The following is a 10801-nucleotide window of genomic DNA, read 5'->3' as shown; positions in this document are numbered from 1 at the left end:
CTTAGTCTCCTGCTGCACTCCCTGTTCACCCATAACTGCGTGGCCACGCACGACTCAAACATCTTCATTAAGTTAGCCGATGACACAAAGGATCGTGGTAGGCCTGATCACTGACGATGTTGCGAGAGAGACCAGAGACCTGGCAGTGTGGTGCCAGGACCACAACCTCTCCTTCAACGTCAGCAAGACAAAGGAGCTGATAATGGACTACAGGAAATGGAGGGCTGAGCACGCCCCTATTCACATCGACGGGGCTGTAGTGGAGCGGGTCGAGCGATTCAAGTTCCTTGGTGTTCACACATCACATAGTCCAAACACACCAACACAGTCGTGAAGAGGGCACGACAACTCCCCTTCCCCCTCAGGAGGCTGAAAAGATTTGGCAAAAAGTTCTACAGCTGCACCATTGAGAGTATCTTGACTGGCTGCATCACCGCTTATTATGGCAACTGCTTGGCATCTGACTTGTAAGGTGCTTACAGAGAGTACATCACTGGAGCCAAGCTTCCTGCCATCCAAGACCTCTATACAAGGCGGTGTCAGAGGAAGGCCCTAAAAATTGTCAAAGGCTCCAGCCACTCTAGTCATAGACTGTTCTCTCTGCTACCACACGGCAAGCGATACCAGAGCGCCAAGTCTAGGTCCAAGAGGCTTCTAAACACATTCTACCCCCAAGCCATAAGACTCCTGAACATCTTGTCAAATGGCTACCCAGACTATTTGCATTGCCCCTCCCCTCTCCACACCACTGCCACTCTCTGTTGTCATCTATGCATAGTCACTTTAATTAACTCTACCTACATGTACATACTACCTCAACTAACCTGTGCCCCCGCACATTGACTCTGTACCAGCACCCCCCTGTATATATTGTTATTTTTTACTGCTGCTCTTTAATTACTTGTTACTTTTATCTCTTATTCTTATCTGTATTTTTTGAAACTGCACTGTTGGTTAGGGGCTTGTAAGTAAGCATTTCACTGTAAGGTGAACCTGTTGTATTCGGCGCATGTAACTAATAACATTTGATTTGATTTGACACCAGATAAGACATGAGAATTTCACCAGATAGGACAGACTGGCCCTAGCCCCCCCGGCATATAGACTATTGCAGCATAGAAACTCGAGGCTGACATCACCAAGAGGTAGAATATATACAGTAGAGAAAACAATAGTGGTCCTAAAACTGAACCTTGAGGAACACTGAAACTTACCCTTAATTTGTCAGAGGAAAAACCATCCATTGATAACTTTCCGACAGATAAGATCTAAACCAGGCAAAAACTTTTCTGTGTAGACCAAATTAGGGTTTCCAATCTCTCCCAAAGCATATAGTGATCGATGGTGTCAAAAGCGGCACTAAGGTCTGATGCCATTAAAAGGTACCACCTTCAGAAGCTTTTAAAAACATTTTGTTGAGAGGAATGGGAGATTTGATATAGGCCAATAGTTTTTTTTTACATTTTCTGGGTCAATGTTTGGCTTTTTCAGTAGAGGCTTTATTACTGCCACTTGTAGGGAGATTAGAACACATTCAGAGGATAGGGAGCCGTTTATTATGTTCAACATAAGAGGGCCAAACACAGGAAGTTGCTCTTTTAGCCGTTTAGTTGGAATAGGGTCCAGTAGGCAGGTGGAAGGTTTAGAGGCCATGATGACCATTTTCGTGAATGTGTCGAGGGATACAGGATAAAAAAACGTTAGTGTCCTTGCAGTTCTGTGCAGACTCAAGAGGAGACTGTAATTTGTTTTCTAATAATCATTATCTTTTTGTCAAAGAAGTTCATGTATTTGTTCATCCTCATTTGGGGAACGCCTCTTTTTTGACAATATAAAAAATAAATGTTGGATTATTTTTTATTCTACTCAATCAGGTTGGAAAAGTAGGCTGATCGAGCAGCAGTGAGGGCTCTTTGATATTGCACGGTACTGTCTTTCCAAACTAGTTGGAAGACTTCCAGTTTGGTGGAGCACCATTTCCATTCAATTTTCTGGAAGCTTGCTTCAGGGCTCAGGTATACCAGGGAGCTACTTTCTTGAGATAAATGTTTTTTTGTTTTTAGAGGGTCTAGGGTATTATGCAAGGTTAAATTTAGATCCTCGTTTAGGTGGTTAACTGATTTTTCAACTCCTATGTCCTTTGGTAGGTGGAGGAAGTCTGGAAGGGCATCTAGGAATCTTTGGGTTGTCTGAGAATTTATAGCGCATCTTTTGATGATCCTTGGTTGGAGTCTCAGCAGATTATTTGTTGTAATTTCAAATGTACTAAAATGGTGGTCCGATAGTCCAGAATTATGAGGAAAAACATTTAGATCCACAATATTTATTCCACGGGACAAAACTAGAACCAGGGTATGACTGTGGTATGACTGCGTAGGTCCGGAGACATGTTGGACAAAACCCACTGAGTTGATGATGGCTCTGAAAGCTTTTTGGACTGACTCTGTGGATTTATCCACGTGAATATTGAAGTCACCAAAAATGTGAATATTATCTGCCATGACTACGAGGTCCGATAAGAATTCAGGGAACTCAGTGAGGAACGCCATATACGGCCCAGGAGGCCTGTAAATAGTAGCTTTAAAAAGTGATTGAGTAGGCTGCATAGATTTCATGACTAGAAGCTCAAACGATGAAAACAGTCTTTTTTTTCTTTTGTGAATCGATATTTGCTTTCGTAAATGTTAGCAACACCTCCGCCTTTGTGAGATGTATGGTGGATATGGTCACTAGTGTAACCAGAAGAAGAGGCCTCATTTAACACAGTAAATTCATCAGGCTTGAGCCATGTTTCAGTCAGGCCAATCACATTAAGGTTATGAGTTATTACAGTGCCTTGCAAAAGTATTCGGCCCCCTTGAACTTTGCGACCTTTTGCCACATTTCAGGCTTCAAACATAAAGATATAAAACTGTATTTTTTTGTGAAGAATCAACAACAAGTGGGACACAATCATGAAGTGGAACGACATTTATTGTATATTTCAAACTTTTTTAACAAATCAAAAACTGAAAAATTGGGCGTGCAAAATTATTCAGCCCCTTTACTTTCAGTGCAGCAAACTCTCTCCAGAAGTTCAGTGAGGAATGATCTCTGAATGATCCAATGTTGACCTAAATGACTAATGATGATAAATACAATCCACCTGTGTGTAATCAAGTCTCCGTATAAATGCACCTGCACTGTGATAGTCTCAGAGGTCTGTTAAAAGCGCAGAGAGCATCATGAAGAACAAGGAACACACCAGGCAGGTCCGAGATACTGTTGTGAAGAAGTTTAAAGCTGGATTTGGATACAAAAATATTTCCCAAGCTTTAAACATCCCAAGGAGCACTGTGCAAGCGATAATATTGAAATGGAAGGAGTATCAGACCAAATCTACCAAGACCTGGCCGTCCCTCTAAACTTTCAGCTCATACAAGGAGAAGACTGGTCAGAGATGCAGCCAAGAGGCCCATGATCACTCTGGATGAACTGCAGAGATCTACAGCTGAGGTGGGAGACTCTGTCCATAGGACAACAATCATTCGTATATTGCACAAATCTGGCCTTTATGGAAGAGTGGCAAGAAGAAAGACATTTCTTAAAGATATCCATAAAAAGTGTCGTTTAAAGTTTGCCACAAGCCACCTGGGAGACACACCAAACATGTGGAAGAAGGTGCTCTGGTCAGATGAAACCAAAATTTAACTTTTTGGCAACAATGCAAAACGTTATGTTTGGCGTAAAAGCAACACAGCTCATCACCCTGAACACACCATACCCACTGTCAAACATGGTGGTGGCAGCATCATGGTTTGGGCCTGCTTTTCTTCAGCAGGGACAGGGAAGATGGTTAAAATTGATGGGAAGATGGATGGAGCCAAATACAAGACCATTCTGGAAGAAAACCTGAGTCTGCAAAAGACCTGAGACTGGGACGGAGATTTGTCTTCCAACAAGACAATGATCCAAAACATAAAGCAAAATCTACAATGGAATGGTTCAATAATAAACATATCCAGGTGTTAGAATGGCCAAGTCAAAGTCCAGACCTGAATCCAATCGAGAATCTGTGGAAAGAACTGAAAACTGCTGTTCACAAATGCTCTCCATCCAACCTCACTGAGCTCGAGCTGTTTTGCAAGGAGGAATGGGAAAAAATTTCAGTCTCTCGATGTGCAAAACTGATAGAGACATACCCCAAGCGACTTACAGCTGTAATCGCAGCAAAAGGTGGCGCTACAAAATATTAACTTAAGGGGGCTGAATAATTTTGCACGCCCAATATTTCAGTTTTTGATATGTTAAAAAAGTTTGAAATATCCAATAAATGTCGTTCCACTTCATGATTGTGTCCCACTTGTTGTTGATTCTTCACAAAAAAATACAGTTTTATATCTTTATGTTTGAAGCCTGAAATGTGGCAAAAGGTCGCAAAGTTCAAGGGGGCCGAATACTTTCGCAAGGCACTGTATCAGTGATTAGTTCATTGACTACGACTGCGATGGAAGTGAGGGATCTAACATTAAGTAGTCCTGTTTTGAGATGTGGGATATTATCACAATCTCTTTCAATAATGACAGGAATGGAGGAGGTCTTTATTCCAGTGAGATTGCTAAAGAGAACACCGCCATGTTTTGTTTTTCCCGACCTAGATCGAGTCTCAATCGGGAAAGCTGAGCTGACTACACTGACTGCTAGCGGCAGACTCCACTAAGCTGGCAGGCTGGCTAACAGCCTGCTGCCTGGCCTGCACCCTATCTCATTGTGGAGCTAGAGGAACCCTGTCTATGTTGATAGATAAAATGAGAGCACCCCTCCAGCTTGGATGGAGTCCGTCACTCCTCAGCAGGCCAGGCGTGGCCCTGTTTGTGGGTGAGTCTCAGATTCAGGGCCAGTTATCTACAAATTCTATCTTTTGGGAGGGCAGAAAACCAGCGATTGAGTTGTGCAAGTCTGCTGTAGAGCTCATCACTCACCCTAACTGGGAGGGGTCAGAGACAATTACTCAATGCCAACATATCTTTCTAGCTAAGTTACACACTGAAGTTATGTTGCGCTTGGTGACCACAGACTGTTTCATCCTAATATCGCTGGAACCGACATAGCAAAATCCTTAGCTCTGTCAGTCTGTGGATTGCTTCTATGAGTTAGACAGAGAGACACAGGATCTCATCCAAAACTAACCAAAATACAGTGGTTTGTTATGGATCAAATATGAATATGTGCTGTACTGTATATTTGGTTGAAATTACAGTTTCTCAGCTGAGTGAAGAAGAGCTCTGAGTGTCTATGTCCATCTTTAGGCCATCTTCAGTCTGTCATCTGCCTTTTTTTCAATCTCCCTCCTCGTGTTCAACATTTTCCCAGACTCTCATTGATTTCAAAGCATCTGCCGTCGTTTCCCGACACCACCTCTATCCTTTCCAGCATCCTTCTGACCTGTGTGCCATCATCGTCCCCGCTCACATTGTCAAACACGTGGTACCTGTTATTGCATTTCTCCACCAGCTGCTTCCAGCTGACTTCTCTCTCCAAGAGCTGCTCTATCCTCGAGTCCTCCTCCCTCAGAGCGTCACCCCCAGTGAACAGCATGATGGTGTATCGCCAGATACTTTCCATGGGAAACTCTAGCTGCTCTTCCACCATCCACTCCTTCCCCCTGAACGTGTGTCCATGACTAGCAGGAAAATGTGTGGTCCCCTGGAGGACACATGAACACGTTGTACGCCAACCTTTGCTTAGCGCTTTCCAGGGAGTCCAGGGGGAAATAGCGCCCCCTCTAGGCAGGGATGTCCATCACAGTGACCCTTCTTCCAAATAATTTAGCTTCTCGTTTGGGCTCTGACAGCGAACTCCTCTTGGCCTAGGATGGTGTTTCCTGTTGAACTAGTGGCGGCTCCCCAGGAGGTCAATCCTCAGCTCTGAGAGACGATCTTGGTTCCTGACTGTAGAACAGATCTAGGATAAGTTCCTCCTCTGTCCATGTGATATTATTTAGTATGATCTAAAAGGCTAAACTGATCCTAGATCAGCACTCTGGGAGGCTTTATGAATACAGGCCCAGGCATACTTTACCTTCAGTACATACATCTGAAAAATCCCATTTTCTTATTGGCAAGAAAAAGCCATATACTGTACTGTAGCTACCCTGCCAAATATGACACTGTTAATGTGACATTAAGTCTACTATGTTGTAGGCCTACACATTATGCAACCCAAACAAACTTTGATTAGAATGCAGGCTTAGTATTGTCACAGTCATGTTCACACATTTTGTTGCACTCCCGCTTTCCTCCAAATGGTAAAGTCCTCTAATCTCGTTAATGTTGATGGTAGAATCAGTCATTCAATTGTCAGGAATGGCTAAATTACGGTATACGGCATGTTATGACTGGCAGTGCTGTTGTCAGCAGCACTCATCTATTTTCACTTCTTGTTGCAGTGCAGATAAAAACGTTTAGTATTTTATGAGTCTCAAAGTCCCTCACTCATTTAACTCTGGAGGAGGGCCAATATCATGTCATTTAACTCTGGAGGAGGGCCAATATCATATCAATTAACTCTGGAGGAGGGCCACTATAATGTCATTTAACTCCGGGAGGAGGGCCAATATCATATCAATTAACTCTGGAGGAGGGCCAATATCATATCATTTAACACTGGAGGAGGGCCAATATCATATCATTTAACTCTGGAGGAGGGCCAATATCATATCATTTAACTCTGGAGGAGGGCCAATATCATATCATTTAACTCTGGAGGAGGGCCAATATCATATCATTTAACACTGGAGGAGGGCCAATATCATATCATTTAACTCTGGAGGAGGGCCACTATCATATCATTTAACACTGGAGGGGGCCAATATCATATCATTTAACACTGGAGGAGGGCCAATATCATGTCAATTAACTCTGGAGGAGGGCCAATATCATATCATTTAATTCTGGAGGAGGGCCAATATCATATCATTTAACACTGGAGGGGGCCAATATCATATCATTTAACACTGGAGGGGGCGAATATCATATAATTTAACACTGGAGGAGGGCCAATATCATATCATTTAACACTGGAGGAGGGCCAATATCATATAATTTAACACTGGAAGAGGGCCAATATCATATCATTTAACACTGGTGGAGGGCCAATATCATATCAATTAACTCTGGAGGAGGGCCAATATCATCTAACACTGTAGGGGGCCAATATCATAACATTTAATTCTGGAGGAGGGCCAATATCATATCATTTAACACTGGAGGAGGGCCAATATCAAATCATTTAATTCTGGAGGAGGGCCACTATCATATCATTTAAATATGGGGGAGGGACAAAATCATAATTAACTCTGGGGGAGGGTCAATATCACTTATATTTTTTAATGATCCATCTTTGGACAATGAACTAGACTGTATTTTCTGTGATGTCTCACCTCTCCCACTAAAATCAACAATATGATATCATATATATATATATATATTAATAATATATGCCATTTCACAGACACTTTCATCCTAAGCAAGTCATGCATACATTTTTGTATGGAGAGGCCCCAGCAGGAATTGACCCCACAATCCTTACATTGCAAGAGCCATGCTCTACTAACTGAGCCAAACAGGAGCACCGTGACGAGGATGATAATAAGGATGATGATTATGAGGATAATGATGATGCTCTACTCACGTCACAATCTCTTTGTCCATTACAGCATTTACAACATGTCAACATGTCAATTGTGTACTTTACTGCATCGGAGAGGATTAATTTACCATTACCTTAATCTCAATCTAATCCATTTTCTGTGTGAAAAGTGATTTAATTCCAGGAATGGACACAATTAAGACATTTTATTTCCCTTGAATCTCATAATTCTTTCTTACGCTTTGTATCTCTGTTGGGGAGGCAAATAACTCTAAGTTCTCTGTTATTTGTGCCAGAAAAGAATTACAGACTGACTACAGTCAGTTTCTATAGTGCCTTCGGAAAGTATTCAGACCCCTTGACTTTTTACACATTTTGTTATGTTAGAGCCTTATTCTAAAATGGATTTAAAAAATCCTCAGCAATCTACACACAATACCCCATAATGACAAAGCGAAAACTGGTTTTTAGATATTTTTTCAAATGTATTAAAAACAAACAACATTTTATTTACATAATTATTTAGACCCTTTGCTATGAGACTTGAAGTTGAGCTCAGGTGCATCCGGTTTCCACTTGAATGGAGTCCACCTGTGGTAAATTCAATTGATTGGACATGATTCGTAAAGTCACACACCTGTCCATATAAGGTCCCACAGGATTGTGTCAAGACACAGATCTGGGGAATGGTACCTTATTTTTTTAGCATTGAAGGTCCCCAAGAACACAGTGGCCTCCATCATTCTTAAATGGAAGAAGTTGGAACCACCAAGACTCTTCCTAGAGATGGCCGCCCAGCCAAACTGAGCAATCGAGGGAGAAGGGCCTTGGTCAGGGAGGTGACCAAGAAACCGATGGTCACACCTACAGAGCTCTTGAGTTCCTCTGTGGAGAAAGGAGAATCTTCCAGAAGGACAACCATCTCTGCAGCATTCCACCAAGCAGGCCTTTATGGTAGAGTGGCCAGACGGAAGCCACTCCTCAGTAAAAGGCACATGACAGCCCACTTGGAGTTTGCCAAAAGGCACCTACTGTAAAGATTCAGACCATGAGAAACAAGATTCTCTGGTCTGATGAAACTAATGTTGAACTCTTTGGCCTGAATGCCAAGAGTCACGTCTGTGGTAAACCTGGCACCATCCCTACAGTGAAGCATGGTGGTGGCAGCATCATGCCTTGGAGATGTATTTCAGCTTCAGGGACTGGGAGACTAGTCAGGATCGAGGCAAAGATGAACAGAGCAAAGCACAGAGAGATCCTTGATGAAAACCTGCTCTAGAGAGCTCAGGACCTCAGACAGGGTGAAGGTTCACCTTCCCAACAGGACAATAACCCTAAGCACACAGCCAAAACAAGTCTCTGAATGTCCTTGAGTGTCCCAGCCAGAGCCCAGACTTGAACCCCATCGAACATCTCTGGAGAGACCTGAAAATAGTTGTGCAGCAATGCTCCCCATCAAACCTGATAGAGCTTGAGAGGCTCTGCAGAGAAGAATGGGAGAAACTCCCCAAATACAGGTGTGCCAAGCTTGTTGCATCATATCCAAGAAGATTCAATGCTGTAATCGCTGCCAAAGCTGCTTCAACAAAGTACTGAGTAAAGGGTCTGAATGCTTATGTAAATGTTATTTTTTTTTATAAATGAGCAAATATAAAATAAAATCATGTTTTTGATTTGTCATTATAGTGTGTAGACTGATGAGGGTGAAAAAAACAATTGAATCAATTTTAGAATAAGGCTGTAATGTAACAAAATGTGGAGAAAGGGGTCTGAATACTTTCCGAATGCACTGTATATGCCTCAATGCTATGGTTGTTCTAAATGATTCCCCTTTGTCTTTTATACTATAGACCAGATGTGCAACATGATTAACTCTCATTAAAAAATATATATTTTTTTTTAAGTGTGATATAAAATGTACCAAATTTAATTGACGTCAGTTGGCTATTTGAACTATTCAGGATATTCACCCCCCCCCCCCCCTCCAAAATATCAGGAGATTAGTTTGATTTAATCCCTCAACTTCACATTTTAAACCCTTTATCATTTGATATCTCATTTTGTAGTGACAGCGTATTTGGACCTGTGCCTAAAAGCATTAACAATACAATACAACAATCCTTCACTCTCCTGGGGACCGTAGGCTGCTGTTGTCTATGGTCTTTAAACCACATATTCTACACAGCTCATACTCTTATGCATCACAGATCATGAATATCAATGAGTTGTACTTTTCCTTTTGAGTACCTCCATTTAAAGAGGAGTAGTGGGGTACATCAACACAGTTGTGTTTTCTGTTGAATCCCTCAACCGTTTGATTGTACTAAGTATGATGTGACTCTATTTAAAATGCACTGGCTATAAGAGTGGAAGAGTGGTGATGAAATATAATTCATTAATCTGGCAGTCACACAGGTTCTGTGTAGATTTTGTACTGATGGTTGTTGTGTTGACAGCCTCAAACTAGTGCCGCCACTATCCTTAAAGGAAGTACACAAAAATAGACCTTTATTTTAGGGCTTTGTTTACACAGTTTTGAAAGGCTTGGGAGGCATGGGTGCCTGGCTGGGGTTGAGGTCATTTCCGATCTTTCTTTTTCATCACGTCAAATGAGAACAGAGAACAGATGATTCCACTCGTGGTGTGGCACAGAGTGACCCAAGCCAGACGGTGAACTTGGATTGGCAGATGTGGGCACTGCATGCTTCTGTCTCGCTCAAACCACTCCATCCATCTGCACAGGCAGAATATATTTGATTTTAAAGGCGGAACCCACATGCACAGCTGTGTCGTGTTCGGTGGGGAGCTACTAGCTGAACTTATCCAATAAGAACACCATTTTTTTGGTTCAGTTGCAAAATGTTTCATTATTGTGAGCCCAATTTGAACATAACCCTGACATGCAACTTCAGAGATGTACAAGGACTAGAGTATCTGGCCACCGTGTGGCGCCAAAGCCCTCAATTGAGAATCACCTCCTAAACTGATGGTGCCTTGTATGAGACAGCCAGGCCTCTTACCCCACACAGGGCACAGTGGTCAGGTGCTTTGTCTGCTAGCTGGCAGAACACTTCGTTACTTTGGAGAAAGATCAGAATAGGACAGCTGTTGGTGTATTAGTTGGATGACACATTCATTCATTAGGGTTAAATTGAAACAATAAGAATCACAG

The sequence above is a fragment of the Oncorhynchus mykiss genome, chromosome 7, assembly GCF_057628025.1.
Source record: "Oncorhynchus mykiss isolate SJ-2025 chromosome 7, ASM5762802v1, whole genome shotgun sequence".
NCBI classification, from domain to species: domain Eukaryota; kingdom Metazoa; phylum Chordata; class Actinopteri; order Salmoniformes; family Salmonidae; genus Oncorhynchus; species Oncorhynchus mykiss.
The sequence above is the reverse complement of the archived record's forward strand: the minus strand, read 5'-3'. Positions refer to the sequence as shown.